This window comes from Coregonus clupeaformis, unplaced genomic scaffold (genome assembly GCF_020615455.1).
Source record: "Coregonus clupeaformis isolate EN_2021a unplaced genomic scaffold, ASM2061545v1 scaf1216, whole genome shotgun sequence".
Taxonomy (NCBI): domain Eukaryota; kingdom Metazoa; phylum Chordata; class Actinopteri; order Salmoniformes; family Salmonidae; genus Coregonus; species Coregonus clupeaformis.
The window spans coordinates 72,752-90,112 of record NW_025534670.1 but is presented as its reverse complement, the minus strand read 5'-3'; the positions used below and the strand labels follow the sequence as shown (position 1 = coordinate 90,112).

Below are 17,361 nucleotides of genomic sequence, written 5' to 3'. Positions count from 1 at the left end.
CCATATGAAAATCAGAAGCATTCTGTCAATTAATCAATCGTTCCACTTAAGCTTTATACACAGACTGAAGGTTGAAAAGGGAAGTGACAGTCTGTCTAAACGTTACAGTGCTCACACAGGGGTGTGTGGAAGTATCAGGAATTGAGTGATATCAGTACAAAGCATTTAGCTCTAGAATGCTGTTCCAGATGTGATTACAGGGAACCTTTTATCTGCGCCGCTGACAGTCCAGTACCCATTTCCCAGAACGTCCGAATTGAAGTCATTAGGATGTCAGTCGCTCAGCCTCCAGTCGTCTCCCAACGCGACCAGGATAACTGAGATGGTCTTTTCTGTTTGTCAGTGAATTACGTAACAGTGAGAGTAACAGGTATAAATTTATTTTCTGAGATATCCACAAACCAACTTGATGATAGTGCCTTCTTAAGGGCCAGAAGGAATCTTAAAACCTTAGGCAGTAGAAATCGGATGAGGGATTTGGGCAACATTTCTCTTGACTCCTGTGCTGTGTAGTTGAAGGGTTCTGTCGGTTTAGGTCAATACATCAAACAATTACTTCATAAACTGCTTATCACAGAAGAATGTGGCAAAAATTAGTACAGGTTATAGTTTAATCTGAGACCACGACCAACAGTGTCTACATTTTGATGCCTCAGTGAATTGCATCCTTAATTTCTTATTGTATCAGAAAGAAGGGTGGTATATGCACCACTTGAAATACATGAAATCTTTACTTGGAATTTCTTGGTGATTTTCGGCATATAATCTTCCATCTCTGACTATATCTTCATTGAGTTCTGGTGATCCTCTGAAACATATATCATACTCTAAACATACCCAAGAGTATATTTCTATATTATTTGTGCAATTGGAGTAGGTGATGCATTTGTGGCATTACGTAACCTATCCAACTTAAAATTCCAAATAAATTACATTTCTGAAACACTTGATCCATTGTTTATTTACATTACATTTAAAGCAACATATCAATATTTCCACCAATGGATGTCTCTTACCATCATGGTCACATAAGGGAGCCCTTCCACTGTTCCCTTCGTTACGATTTGAACTGTATCCACAGCCTCTTGGAAGGCGGGAGGTGAAGGCAATAGGCCGCTCATAGGTCTGGCAGAGTCTCATGAATATCACAGAGTTGAGCTGTGAATTTGAGAAATGGCACATTATACAAATCAACACTAACTACATTCATTACTCTACGAATTTAATGATCCTAATGTCTATTAAAAATTGCTTCTCTGAGAGGTCACTTTGTCCATGTCTGTACAGAGACCTCCCTGCACCAACACTGCCACCCTCTTATAATTCTAAGGCCATTATTCACCAACATCTGGTCACCTGCACAAATCACATTAATACTGTAGCCCTGATAACACCCAGTCACTAACAACTAACCTCCACATTTTTACAAACACACCACAGACCGACAGACAGACGACGCATGCATCCTGCATGTACGCACATAAGCAAAAACACAAACACTCACAGCTCTTCCCTCATGACCAGAGTAGTCTCCACACTCATCCTCGATGGGAGGAAAATCTCTGGGACCACGATGAGGATTCCGTAGGTGGTGGGTTGATGGTCCAGGTGCACTCGATGTTGGCTGGGTAGTTTCCCTGGGTAGTTGGGGGACTCTCTGTAGCCAGTGAAATCCTCTCAGCTCTCCCCCACAGTGTCTGTCTGTGGGTGACAGGATAGTGTCAAATATTTTACTGCAGCTGCCTTGGTGCTGCGACGCTAATTATCTACAGTAGCATCCCAAAACAGGACCAGGAACAATATTGATTTGGGCACAGTAACAGTAGTAGAGAAACCTGCATGTAGTTTGTGTAGCCATTAAATACATTTAAAATGAACATAACACACAAATACATGCATGCACTTTAAATGTACACACACACACACATACTTCTCTTGTCTAACATACATCTTGCACTGCACAGTGTTGGTGGCCGTCAAAATTCGGTGGTGGTATTCCCTGGGCAGGAATGCAGTAATTCGCCAAACTCCTGATACGTCACCATGGGACAACGGATACAGCGGTGTGTTGTGCTGGTGTTGTAGTAATGTCCCGGTGATTGGGCTTTGTTCACAGGCGCAGAATGAGTAGGTTTGCGCCTCTCAAACACCAACATACAACATAAACCAATGTAATATATTTCCATAAAACAGAAACTGCAGAGAATTCCATTAAAGACACTACACTTTCATTAGGATCCATAGGGTTCACAGATTAAAATAATTAATTATGTAAGGAATGGTTGTCATTTGGGGTGTCCCAACTTTACATAACTAAATGGGATGGATAAGCTACCCTCACCTTTGGTCTCACACTCCTGGGAGGCTTCATTGTGTTTGTGACCAGGTTTCCTCCACAGTGGAGAGCAGAGATGCGCCCCACCTCTGGCTGGTAGGTGCCCAGGGGGACAGGGCAGGCAAGGGATGAAGCCATCATGGGAAACCCGAGGACATTGACCTGGGCCACACAACACTGACTGGTCAGAGGATACTTGCACACTCAGTCTGCTCAAAGCTTAACATTCCCATCGTACATGTGGTCATTTAGCAGACAACGTTCTTATCCAATACTTAAAAGAAGAACCCTCTACCACAATAAGACAAAGGCCAGGAGCAGATGTGTGTGGGTGATGTAATGCAAGGCCATTATCTGCAGGAACACCTCTCTCTTATCTCCCACCAAATACTTTATTCCTGTCTCTCCCTATAGCTCTTTTTGTTTAGTCTATTGGTGGGGAAATGAGATGATTGTGGTTTTACTGCAGCTATTGTGCAGTATGGGGAGAGTGAAACCATGGTGGATCCTTGCTTCTCTTTATTGAAGTGGGCAGGGCCCGGGTGTGGCTGTTTAATTCAGGCAGGCCCCGAGCGTTCTGAGGCTTGCGGCTTTATACAAAGCACAACATCTGCTATGAGAATTTTATCTTGCAAACTCCTTCCTGTGTATTTCATATATACTCATAACAGGATGTCAGTTCTGACTGGGGAGACTAGTTTAAAGATCACTTTTTTAAAGATCAAACCATGAGAAGCTGTTCCAGGGTCTTCTTTGGTGGAGTTCCGTGTATTTTGCCGCAGTTATCTTTATGATTATGATCGGTTGAGTATGGTAATACCCAGGTACCTCTCCCTCTCTGTCTTGTACACAGTTAGAGGAGATCCCAGCAACACTCCTTATCCTCAACTCTTGAACCTCAGGATATTCTCGCCCCAACCGACCTGGGCTTCCTCTCACCTCTGTCCCTGGGCAGACACATAGACGTCTGCCCCTCTTCATCTTGGTACATTCCCAGCTGACACAGACCCCCCTTCCACAATGATCCTGTCATAGTACGTTCCCAACAGTGCAGCTCTACTTAAAGAAGTAGAGGAATGAGGCAGAGGGCTAGATAAGGATATTACACACACACACACACACACACACACACACACACACACACACACACACACACACACACACACACACATACACACACACACACACACACACACACAACACTGGCATTCAAGCCTACCACAAGAGAGCCCAGTGTTAAGCTGTTTAAAAAGGCATTGCAAATCGAAGCCTGATGGAGCTATGAAAAATTCAGATTTATAGAGCACTGAAGCTGCTCCCCCAGATGCATTTATAACACTTTTGCAGACTCTTTAAGGTGTCCCACAAAATCCAAACAAGTTCTTACACTTACATAACACCCGGTGTGCATTGGGGAAAGAACTCTACATCAACCATCCTAAGCACCCATCACCTCTACCAAAGCACACACAGAGCCAGTCAAAAGGAGTGTTTGTCTCTTATCTCACAAGAGCGTGCAAAGCCTGATTATAGGGATGCACACCATCAGCTTTAATTTCCCCCTTTTTCATGTTTTACTTTTGTAGAACAACGTCTCTAATTCATGTTTGAATTATTGTGTGTGTCTGGTGATGTCAAGAACTTCTTAAAGGGGGGAAATGATATCTAATCATCTCTCCGAACAGAGAGCAGTGAAGTGAAATCATTTTGCATTTTCATAAAAATATATCCTCAGGAAAATCTAAGTAAGAAAGAGCTTTTCAGGAGAGAACCAGCCATAATGAGTTAATGAGGAACACACTAAAGGCTTTAACGCACATCCATTATATGTGCCTCAGCAACTTGATTTTCCTTAAAAGAAAGAAAATGTAATTCTCTCAAGAGCAGTTCATTTTTTCTGCCTTTTGTCTATCCTGAATGACCATGAGGAGCCACCGTGCATTGTCTCCACCAGCTTTTATATGATGGAGAGAGCGAGAGAAGAGAAGAGAGAGAGAGAGGGAAAAACCTTGAAGCCTTTCAAATGCAGAGGCAATTCTATAGAGTCCTCGAATTGATGGCCCCAAAGAGGTTTAAAAGACCTTTCACCTCTATTCAAGTATTTGATGACATAGGCAAACACTATGGTGTCACAATGGTAAGGAGCTGAACCCAATAAAAGGGGTCAGGGTTCTGAATCTCCCATTCTGCCTACCCCCAGTCACTTCTGCGCCTATCAAGCAGAGGGCCCAAACAGCTGATGCTAATTAATTCCCATGGTGTCGCTGAAGTCAATTCTCCGCAGCAGTTTAGTGGCTGGGGTCATGCAGAGTGGCCCTGACTGAGGGGGATATAGCACTCAAACTCACAGCACTTCCTAATCATCTCCCATGTTAAAACGAACATGCACAATTGTACGTAAAAGAGATCAGGAGAATATTTGTACACAGGGTTTCAGACACTACACACTGGCACGTTTTGCTGTTGGCTATTGTTGTTTTTCATAGTAATACAGTCATTCTGCCTCATTAAGTGGTCTGAAACTAAAATCCAACATACAGCTGATTCTTATACTGGGTTGAGGCATAAGGAATGAATGCTGTTGTTGATCAATCATGAATTATTTAGAATGAAAAAAACTCTGATCACACATATGGGATATTTCCCCGGTTGGTTTATTGGAATACTGCCTTGTACTATATCATGAGATTCATAACGTTCGCAATTTGGTTTGAGAGAAAGAGTGCTAGATATTTGAAGAGTGAGGAATAAGAAGGCATTGCTTTTCTCTCAGTACTACTGAGGCTGAGGCCATGTTGTTGTGGAGGATTTATCTTCCCACTGAATCAGTGAGAACGAGCCCCAATGGTATTTACAATGGAGTGGGCAAACTGAAAGGTTTAAACTGCACTCCAGTGAGCTAAGCCAGGATGGAGGAAAAATATAGCTCCTTTATAGAGCAGGGGGTTACGGCTTCCATTCAGCCCCCTTCCAAATTACATGTCTACACCACTGCCTACACATTGGCAACTTTACTCTTCTGGGTTCTTTTAGTTTTAAGACTTACGACTTACTTATGAGGTAAGTAGCTCATATAAAACACAAAAACAACAAGCTACAAAGCAAAAACAACAGCTAAGGGTAATTTGAATCCAGCACAACATGTTAGTCTCCTGTTATTTGGAGGCAGAAAGAAACAGACACCAGCGAGAGTCCGCTTTGCTGGGGATACCTTGGATTAAGGATTACATTTATTTTAAATTAGATTAAGAGATGCTTGGTTTGTAAAACAATTAGACTATTTCCGCCAAAAATGATTAAGTTTCATGATTTTTCCCTCTTGTATGAAAATCAATACATTTAACCAGCTATGGGCAGTCTTTATTCTTAAAAAGCTCTAAGAACCAGAATGGATCAAACACCATCCTTCCCCCACTCAACCCCCTCCATCCTTCCCCCACTCAACCTCAATAAGGGTGGGGAGTAAGAGAGGAGAGCTCTGGATCAAGACAGAGGCAGGCTAGAACAGCTTTGAGGTCGGTCTACAATAGTCTTCAGACCTCTTAAATAGATGGCTTGGATCAGGTTCAGACAGGGCTCTAGAGGTAGAAGACCAATCATTACAGAGTTAACGGTGGACAGAAAAACTGACCCTCTTCTACTGACCACATTGAGACAGACAAGCAGAGCGCAGCAGCAGGCAGTGGGCTTACTATGCTTACTGTGAGGCCCTGAACTGGGGGCACGCAGCTCTCTGCTCCCCCCCTCTGCCAGAGAAAACACATGCCAGCCTCCTTTCCACCGCTGATGTTGACAGGGTGCCATTAAAGCCAATGGACTTTTCCTCCATTATGGCTGTAAAACTAAATAGGACCAGCGGCAACAACAGCAAAAGCTAGCGGCAGCCATCACACCTTCTGTTGCACTTTATCCCAGGGAGATGCTGGAAGATCTCCTCACCCCTGCGAGCAAGCCAACAACAGCCTCTCTGTTCTCCGTGCGAGCCGAGCAAGCGCTCCCCCATACCAGCTCATTACAGCATATCTGCACCCAAATTGGCAGTCATCTGGCCAACACCTGCTCCAAATCCAATCATTAAACCAACTTGTCTAAATATATCTCGCTGGCATGGCCAATTTCAATGACTCTTAAGACATGACTTTGAGCTGCTCTGTGTGGGAGCCAGGGCTAGGCTCTGTCCTGTGCTAGGCCCCAGTGGTGGCTCAGATACAGGCAGAAACAGATACAGGTAGATGTTCAACATGATACTCATCTTATAGATACACTTATACCTATATATTATGATACTCAGAACACTCAAGATGCTCACTCACCACACTTCCTGTCCACCAGCACCTGTCCTTTCCCACAGTGTTCCGGCAGGTCCACCGGCCGGGCCAGCCTCTTGGCCAGCTCCGTAGTTAGAGCCAGCGAAGTGTAGGTGGAACTGCTCCCGGTGGATGGACTTCCTCAGGGTACGGATGGTCTTCTCAGCCTCTTCTCTGAGCGTCGACGCACACAGCCTAGGTCACAGTTCTCTGCTGAGAGAAACACCAGATACCAAAACGGTCCTCGCAACGCAATGAGACCACAATACACACGCAAAACAAAACCACACACACATACCGGTACTAAAATATCAATTCCAACACACAGACACCAGGCAAATTGATCAACCACTTGCTCCTCAGTATACAAAGGAAACCTCCAAAACTCCACCTTCCCAAAGATCCCACCACACTCAAAACGCCCACGTCAAAACAGGAGATACTTTAACATGTTTGGCTTGTTTAGTGACGAAAAGCAAGAGCAGAGAGAGAAACAGAAAGCAGAGTGTCAGCCAGAGGACTGGGGTTACAGCAGGGCAGGGCAGAGAGACCAACCTGTTACCTCCTCTAGGTTCACATCCAACTCAAACTCAGCCGTGATGGAGGAGACCTCCTCCTCGCAACCCGCCTTCCTGCCGTGGCGTCTCGCATCCGGTGGCCAGACGAGCTGCAGCGCAAGCGCACTAGCTGAACTGGACGTTCTCCGTGAAGGGGGACCTGCTGTCTGTGGACACGGCCAGCCACACAGGACATGGACACGCACACACACATGCATGCACAGAGACAAACACACACATGTATGCACACAGACACACACACACAGCACACATGCTACTGAATAACTATATTGTCTATAACTGTCCACCTGTAGCAGGTAGAGTGAGGATAAAACTTAACTGCAATGTCATAACACTTAAATCGAAGGAGATCATATCCTTTGTGTGTTCAAGTACTGATGTTTCTAATCATTCTTTAAAAGCAGTGACTTCTTCTGTGTATCCGGTTTAACATGCACTCTTTTCCCCCTGCTCTTTTTGTTGCCTTTGGACAAGGGGATAAAGAGAGAGGAGACTGGGAAAAATTTTATTTGAACCAATTGTGTCCCTTTGAGATGGCACAATTGCGGAACCCACTGGAGAAACAAAATAATCCAACAATCGGAAGTCCGTTTGATTGATGGCTGGTTAGGGCCCAACTGAAAGGCATGCTATGGCTAATTAAATTTTCCCCCTGTCACTGCCAGACAATGTGCAGTGCTGAGACATTCAAAACATTTCAGACCGCACTACTTACCCCCATGTATTTCTTTCATATTTGGCTCATTCTCAGTTTACTTTAATCTAAGCAGCCTTGAGGTCTGGTTCCTGTTATCAAGTTTGTTGCATTAAATGTAGGCAGTGCCTGGTTAATCTGCATTGTTTTAACGAATGAGGACTTCTTTAGAAACCTCTGTACCTGAGTGAGCTGCGTTCAGGCTCTCCTTCAGTCTCTCTTGACTACGTTTCAAGTTGCACTTTCCTGTGCCAGACTTAAAAGTGGCTGTGGTCTTAATTCGCAGGACACTTGACATTTCTGGTCCTATGGTACAAAAGGAAATAATAGCACATTGTTAACCTTTGATCAAAAGGAAAAATCCCTTGACTTCCATATGTCTATAAATCAAAATGCAAATACTGAAGACTTGATTTGGTATGAAGTTGTTTTGCCTTTATATGTTGTGCTTCTGGTTGTTTACGTCAGGCTAGAGTGACAGAGGCTGATGCAGATCTGTGATGGTGTGTACTTGCCCAAGCAATACGAGCCACTTCCATTCCTTTGTGCTCCAGCCAAGCAGGGCAGAGGCATTCCACAGGTCACTGTATAAGAATCCTCCGTCCCTGTAAACACACACAGGGGCATGAGACAGGCCACCACAGACAAAAGGCAGAGCCACAAAAGGCCTGGCTGCCAAAAGCAAACAGACGGCGTGCCGGAACATGAGGCTGCGCTGCTCTGCAGACTGATAGTAGTAGTAACTAAATATGTGTCCCAAATGGTACCTATTCCCTGTATAGGGCACTACTCTTGACCAGAGCCCTGTGGGCCCTGGTCAAAAGTTGTGTACTATAAAGGGAATAGGTTCCATTTGGGATGCAGTCTGATAGTAGTAGTAGTAACTGATAACTCACCACTGGTGATATGGACCTGGGACTGGCAGGTCAGGTAGCAGCGGTCACCTCCCTCCTGCCTGCTACAGTTCAAGGTCGGTTTAGAGGGGGGCTTTGTTGCTGGGAAACCCTCTGCCTCTAGATGGAAACCATAACAAACTCAAAGGTAAAGAGCAGACTTGGACCGTGGTAGACAGACAGACAGACAGACAGACAGACAGACATATAAGTTGTGAGAAGTTGTGGGAACAGAGTGAAACCTATCCAAGGAGACAAGAAGACAATGGGAACAACAGCAATTGCCTTTTTTCTGTTTTTGTCCTAGGTTTTAAACAAAAGACCAGAGAGAAAGACACAGAGCAGTAAAGAGAAAGAGAAGAAAATAACTCAAAGTATCTCCTGTTTTTAGTCCCCAAAAGTTTCAAAACATCATGTGATACAACCACTGATTTGATGTCAAACACTCCCCCAAAAGGACAACTCAGGGAGCACACACACCAAACCGTGCACTGCACACACCCTAAACCTTCTAGAGCCCCCCAGGCCTGAAGGGGCACTGTCTTACCGATACAATCCTTTTTGTTCCAGTGTAGCTTATCGCCAGGGTGGCAGTGGCACTCAAACCCACCCATGGTGTTCTCACAACCCTGCTCACAACCTCCATTGTTCACACTGCACTCATTTATGTCTGAGAAGAAAGCAGGGAAAACATCCATATGTTATTAGCAGCATCTCTCACCTCACTTCATTCTAAAGCATCCATCCTTTTTTCAGCAAAAACTACTAAAAACACCAACATGAACTATTCAGAATGGTGTGAAATGGTATAGATGGTACCAAACGCTTTTTCACCATAAGCATAATACCCTATACACATTAGTCTTATAGAAAACACCAACATGAACTATTCAGAATGGTGTCAAAGCCCTTTCCCCATACCATAAGTATAATGCCCCACAAGCATTCATCTTATAGTCTTACCTCCACAGTGGGCCAGTCCATACAGGGTGTACCCTTTGTTGCAAACACACTCAAACCACCAGGGGGAGTTCACACACGTGTGACCACATGTCCTTTCGAAATAACACTCGTCTGATATCTGTAATCAAAAGCAGAGGGATATTCTTTTTCAATTTAAGGTAGTAGATATTGGGGTTTTACATTGTACAGCATGGTATCACCACGTGATGAAATGTGGCATTGTCTTTGATAGTTAATGATAGAGACAGCAACGTCTTAATGACGCGTTGTATCAGAGGAAGAAATCAGTTTGTACTAAACGTTAAGCTTTATACTAGCACATGTTAAGGATCTTCAGAGGAATCCTGCAAGTCGATACTGGCAAACCGTTCAGCCTCCCACCCTCTGTCTTATCTTCCACCAGCACACCTACACAGAACAACAGCCCAGTATAGTGTGCTGTCTCAGCCCTCTTCCCCAGATGTAGGGCAGACGGGCAGGAGAGTGAAGAGAAGAGGCCTACCTGGCAGGAGTGCTCGTTCAGTAAGCAGCTTGAAGCCCTTCCAGCAGTTGCACTCAAAGCTGCCGATGGTGTTCCTGCAGAAGTGGTCGCAACCGCCGTTGTGTAGCTCACACTCATTAATGTCTGTGAAAGGCAAATGATAAAACAGTTATTATTCAGACAGACATACACTCCCCTCCATATGTATTTGGACAGTGAAGCAAGTTTTTTTTATGTGTCTCTATACTTATGAAACTGTACATAATGTCAGCTTTTATTTGAGGGTATTCGATACATCTCTGTTTTGCTGTTTAGAATTGAAAGCACTTTATCTATCTAGTCCCCCATTTAAAGAAGTCATAAGTATATCACTTTTAGTGTATTAAAGTTGTCAAAAGGTTAGCACTTGGTCCCATTATCCTTGCAAGCAAAACTACATCAAGCATTGCGGTTTGTTTAGGTTGTGTTTTTGGGTATGTTTTGCCCAATAGGAACTGAATGGTGAATAATGTCTTGTGCCATTTTGGAGTCACTTTTATTGTAAGTAAGAATAGAATATGTTTCTGAACACTTCTACATTCATGTGGACGCTACGATGATTCTGGATGATTCTTGAATAATGATGAGTGAGAAGGTTACAGAGGCAGAAAGAATGATCTCACTCATCATTATTTATGATTCTTTCATGATCTTTCTTAATCATGGCATTATCAGGATTAATTTAGAAGTATTCAGAAACATCTTATCTACTCACTTAGAAAGGAAATTACTCCAGTCATCATTTAACCATTCAGTTCCTGTTGGGCAAAACATAACCCAAAACACAACCAAAATAAACTGCAAATGCATCCAATGAGTTTGTAAAGTCAAAAGCTTGATATAGTCATTGCGTGCAAGGAATATGGGACCAAATACTAAACTTTTGACTACTTTTATACACTATAAGTAAATTTGTCCAAATACTTATGAATTCTTCACAAGGGGGGGAACTTGATACATAAAGTGTTTTCATTTCTAAACGGTAAAACAGATATGTATGAAAATACTCTAAAATAAAAGGTGACATTCTGTACTGTAGCCTCATATGAAACATTTGATCAAATCCAAAATACTGGAGTGTAGAGCCAAATGAAAAATGTTAGCTTCACTGTCCAAATACCTATGGAGGGGAGATGTGAAGCTTGTTAAATAAAAAGTACATTGACCTGAATAATAAGAGATGGAGATAAAGATGGCCTGCCTCAAAAATGGCACCTATTCCTATAAAGTGCATTACTTTTGACCAGAGCCCCTATGGGCCCAGGTCAAAAGTAGTGCACTAAATAGGGAATAGGGTGCCATTTTGGAGGCAGGCCATAGAGATGGAGTTGAGATTCTTGGTGGACGGCTGGTCTGACCTTTGCACGTCTTCCCATCAGGCTGCAGAGTGAAGCCCACAGGGCAGCTGCAGCGTACGCCTGTGGATGTGTCCTTACAGGTGGAGTCACACCCCCCGTTATTCACGGCACAGTTCTCTGAAAGGCCAACGTGAATAGATTCAATGTCAACATGCTCCTGTTGTGTACTGTACTAAATAAAGTGTTATAAAAATGCCTATACATCATGTACTGTCGTTATTGTGCTATTGCCAAAGTCTGGTTTTTAACCCTACCAACAGACATTGAGTAGACAACAGCAGTAGTCATAGACACTGAGCTAGCAACCCAGTCACATACATACAGTCAATACAGTGTTTTACTAGGTGTGAACATTGACTCAGCACACCATGACTGACAGTGCTATACATTGGGCAACCCAACGCCATCCCCATCCTAAACGGAAGGAAAACATGTGAAATGTACCACACTGTCACAAAAGCATATTTTTCAGGGGGAGGAATTGGGTGGTGAGAAAGTAGGGTCCATAGTCATTTCACAGTTTGCTCTAAAGCCTGTGGAATGCCTTAGTTTACTGGGCCTTGCTCTTTTCCCCTTTGAAAACACCTCTGGCTGATTCCCGGCGTAACCCATGGTAACTAGTCATTCAAATAGTCCAACTGACAGAATCCTCTCAGTCAGTAGCTGAGTCTGTTTGGTTTAGTTATTTTAGGCTGTATAGGTAACAATGGGTAATAACAGTGGAAATTGTGCAATTATAAAAATTTTACCCATTAGCAGTCTGCGCTTGACACGTTTGTCAACCTCAGTGAAGGACATGGCTTGTGATCAGAGCTCTCAGTAGTTGTCTCATCTCGCTCTGTAACACAGACAGTGGGTGACGTGAGTAACAGTCAGTAACCTAACCAACAGAATACACATAGATACATACACAGTGTTTTAGCCTAACTAAAATAAACATAAGTCAACATTTAAGAAAATGGTTTGCACTAAGTTGCCTCCTGTTCTGTTCTGTCTGCTGATGCACAGTAGCTGAACTGCACAGTGCACGCCTTGGCGCGCTATAAGTGTAGTCTACCCTCCCCTGGATGTTCTTCTGTGTTCCTCTCTGTAACAAGTAACATGTTTACACCTAAGGCATGCAGTGTGGCTGTCTAGTGCGTGTGGCAGATAAGACAGGAGATGGAACTGTGAGATGGAGATGGAGATAACTCAGTGATAATCCAGGACCCCACACACACAGCAGCGCCGCGGGAGGAACAGATACTACTGTACGTCTCCTTCCTATCTGATGGCTGATGCTTATCATATCCACGGTGTGCAAATGGAAGAAATACACACTGGCTATCAGGAGAGCTGGCAAGCTCCTCGAAAGGATTGCCATTTCATCCACAGGCTCAAGATGTGATCATTTAAACAGGTGCGTTTCAGTGGGGAGAGTAACAAAAAGGAGGAGAATGAAGAAGTGTACAGATGGAAATATCTAGAAGGATTCAGTCCATTTCACCGATGTTGACTAAGTAAACTGGTTTGCCATACGTAGAGATGCTTACAGGTAAGTACCAGGTATGTAAGTAGGCCTGGATGTGGTTTGTGGTTGGTCATCTCTTACCTACACAGGACCTGCCATCAGGGTGCAGGGTGTACCTCACATGACACCTGCAGATGGGCCCCTGCTCCATGTCCTCGCAGGTGTGCTGGCAGCCCCGTTACCATGGTTACAGGTCACTATGCCAATGACACAAAACTTGGGTCAATTCCAAAGTTCAACTGATGTGTTATCTGAACAAGACTCTTGGTTGACCTGGCTATACGTTCAATCACAAAACTTCACACATACAGATGCAGCCTCTTTGGTTCCTGGCCAGCTCGAATCCTGGGCGGCACTCGGAGGCCACTCCTCCCTTGGGTGTCTCCTTGCAGATGTGAGCACAGCCATGCTCCTTATTCATACAGCTAAGGCCCTCTGGGAAAGAGAGGTAACACTTTACATTAGGTTGCTCCTATACCTGTGTAATAACACTGTAATTACACTACTAACAACATTGTATTCACATGTTGTTACATATAGTACTTCGTAATGAAATACAGAGGCAAAACAACTCACACTGCGCAACATCAATGATGTCTCAAGATAGATTATTGAAGCCCCTGACTAGAAATCTGCCACAACCCATGGACCAACAATACCACTTCCTAGAGGGCTGATGCATTCAGCTGACATGCAAGTGCAGTGGACCCATCAAATGTGCAGTGGACCCCCCTTTGCCCCTCAGAACAGCTTCACATTCTTTGGTGCATGGGCTCTACAAGGTATTGAAAGCGTTCCACAGGGATGCTGGCCCATGTTGACTCCAATGCTTCCCACAGTTGTGTCAAGTCGCTTAAATATTTTGTCTTGCCCATTCACCTCTGAATGGCACACATACACAATGTCTAAAATGTCTCAAGGCTTAAAAATCCTTCATTTAACCTGTCTCCTCCCCTTCATCTATACTGATTGAACTGGATTTAACAAGTGACATCAATAAGGGATCATAGCTTTCACCCGGATTCACCTGGTCAGTATATGTCATGGAAAGAGCAGGTGTCCATAATGTTTTATACACTCAGTGCGTATGGGAGTCAGAATCATATTATTATCTTCTAACCTAATACCATCATTGGCCTTCTCCCAGGTCACCGTGAGAGAGCAGCTTCTTTAAACTTATGCTGCAACGGCTGAGTGGATGTGCTGGTAGGATTTAGCAACTTTTCCAAGGGAAACCCAATGTAGTGAAAAGCTTTTGCATCTCTTCATTCCATTTAGTGAGAATAAAAAAACACCTGTGGCTAAGAAGCTACCGACACATAAAAAGGGAGCTTTATTCTAATGTAAGACACAGGCCACAAAAGCCCAAGTGTTGCAGTTATTAACTTGTTTTGTTCTCTGGGACACAGGGCTCTTTTTCCCACAGCATGGGCCCTTTGGAACCCGACTGCTCTAGATAATGCCACAGAGAGGGGACCCGACTTAACAGCTGTCATCCCTCATTGTGCTGTCAATCACACTCTTGTATGTGAACATTCGAGAATTAGCTCCATAATTCTCTGCTGTGCCCCTGACACGGCTTAGTAGCCTACCTTAACACACACACACATACACACACACATAGGGACGCACACACACACACATAGACTGAGACACAAACATACAGAAACATGGATGGACCGAGACACAACAGACATGCGTGCACACACACACTCACGCATGCACACACAGACAGACACACAGACACACACACATACACACACATACACACATTTGAAGGTGGGAAGGAGAGTTGGAAGCCATCACAGGGCAGGTATTCCAGGGGTACTCACCCACAGAGCGGTGGATACATGTGTGCTGGTTGTCACTGAGGAAGAAGCCCTCTTTGCAGCGGCACTCATAACTTCCCATGGTGTTGACACATGTATACTGGCACCCTCCATTGTTGAACACACACTCATCCACATCTGCAGGGAGAGCCAGGACATGACTTCTCAGAACAATGAAATAACTGGATGAATGTTAATGAATTTCTAGGCTAAGTCTTCATGAAAACTATAAAGAAATATTACATCAAATCTCTATTTACCTGGCTGTCACACATTGTTCAATGGCCTTAGCACAATATAAACCAATTCCCTATTGATATCATACACTTTTAATGCCATCCTAATTCACTGTATAGGCCTAAAGTTACATCTGCTAAATGATTGTCAGACACTCAATACATCAAATGTTGTTTACCTTATAGCTTGAAATGTTTCTTACCTAGACAATTATGTCCTTCGTGCGCTAAATTGAATCCATCATGGCAAGTGCAACGATAATTGCCTGGTATGTTGTTACATTCGTGTACACAGCCACCATTGTACTCGATATCGCATTCATCAATGTCTAAGAAAAGGGAGTCAAGTCAAGATTGATTAATGTTTGCCATTTGAGCATTTAGTGGAAAAGGGTCCTTTCAAATGATGGGCCACATAATTTAAATACAAATCCATGCATTATGCCAAGGTTTATGATATATAATCCAAATGTAATTGAAACTTGTATTGGTAATCTATGGAGCTCTTAGTCCAAAGAATTCAAATGTGTCTCATATGATCCGAATACAAACATGAGTGATGAAAGGAACAATGAATTACAGAGGGAGATAATTACCTTCACAATGTTTACCGTCGCCTTTAAAGCCTGCTTTACACATGCACTTGTAAGAGGCTTGGGTATTCTGACAAATAGCATCAATGTGACAGCCATCATCACTTCCTTCTGCGCATGGATCTGGATTTGAAATACACATTATGGCATAAAATGTTAACAGAACAACATTTCGTTATGAAACTCAAAAATCTGTATTTTAGTCAAGTACATTAGGATTCTGGGATGAATGTGCTCCTCATTAAATCCCCGATATTCAATTCAACACTGAATAATTTCAGTTAAATAGGTAAAAGTCTAATTCACCAGGTTCTGAGTACTAAAGTTAACAAAACATTGATCCCATTGACCCTGATCCATTATTCCCAAGTGTTCAAATGAAGAAAAATAAAAGTCAGGACCCATTCCTTATCATTGGTACATTTGTTATTCCTTTTATCAGAAAACAAGTTAGTAGGTAGATTAAAACTTCTTAGGACTTCATTAAAAAAGCAAACTAACAAAAGAGATTCATCAAGTTCCAATATCTACAATTGAAGCCCATACTGAGTGGGCAAACTATAATAATGTAAAACAAAATTAAGTCTGCCAAGTAGTTGGAAATTATACATCCTTTGAAAACAACAACAACATGAGCGCAAACACTCTTATAAAGCGTGCGTAAAAACAGCCTCTTTGAAACTCAGAAAACGTACCTGGGTTCTCTAGAAGAGCAGCGCTTTGGCGAGTATTTAACAAGAGCAAAAACAAACAAAAGTCCCTTGCAATACAAATAGCTCCCATGGTGATATGATCCAAGTTTAGAGCTCTCCTTAAAAGGACGCGTTTGCACTGAAGTCGTGACCAAGTGTCCGCCTCATTTTCATTCTAACCTGTCAATCGGCCTCACGAGTCGCTTTGGAAAGAGAAAGGAGTGCGTGTGTGTGTGTGTGTGAGTGAGTGTGTGAGTGTGTGTGTGTGTGTGTGAGTGACTGTGTGTGTGTGAGTGAGCGCGAGAGAGAGAGATAGTCTCTATTATTTTCTCTATTATTTGTAAACTTTTGTGAGTGTAAATTTTACTGTTCATTTCTGATTGTTTATTTCACTTTGGTATATTATCTATTACACTTGGTTTGGGAATGTAAAAATGTTTCCTATACCAATAAATCCCTTGAATTGAATTTAGAGAGAGAGAGAGAGAGACTACTGAAAACAGAAGCAATTGAGAATATTAGATAAGGTTGTATAACTGATTTTATAACCATAAACCTATAGCCTATAGTGTTTTAAGTAGGCCTAGGAAATGTGTCTCTCTTCTGGCTGGACGAAAAGAGTGGTTCCCGAAATGTTCCTTAAAAGCCTGACTTTGTAAAATAAGTTTAACTCCGCACATCTGCACTGTGCCCTGTTCTGTGTTATTTTTCATCCTCCTGTTGAATAAAGCGGACAACCCTGAATGCCCAATCCTCGAAATAATGGTGGCCATAAATTATCCCATTGTATTTCACACTTGACTGCTCCAGACTTGTGTAGAGTCTTTGTCGGCGATCAAAGTGCCATCCTTTG

The 17,361-nt window shown here is 43.1% G+C and overlaps 1 pseudogene; it reads right to left on the bottom strand.

Moving 5' to 3' along the window:
• Positions 1-273: 273 nt before the first annotated feature.
• Positions 274-17,058, bottom strand: LOC123486433 (annotated as a pseudogene).
• Between the last annotated feature and the right edge of the window lie 303 nt (positions 17,059-17,361).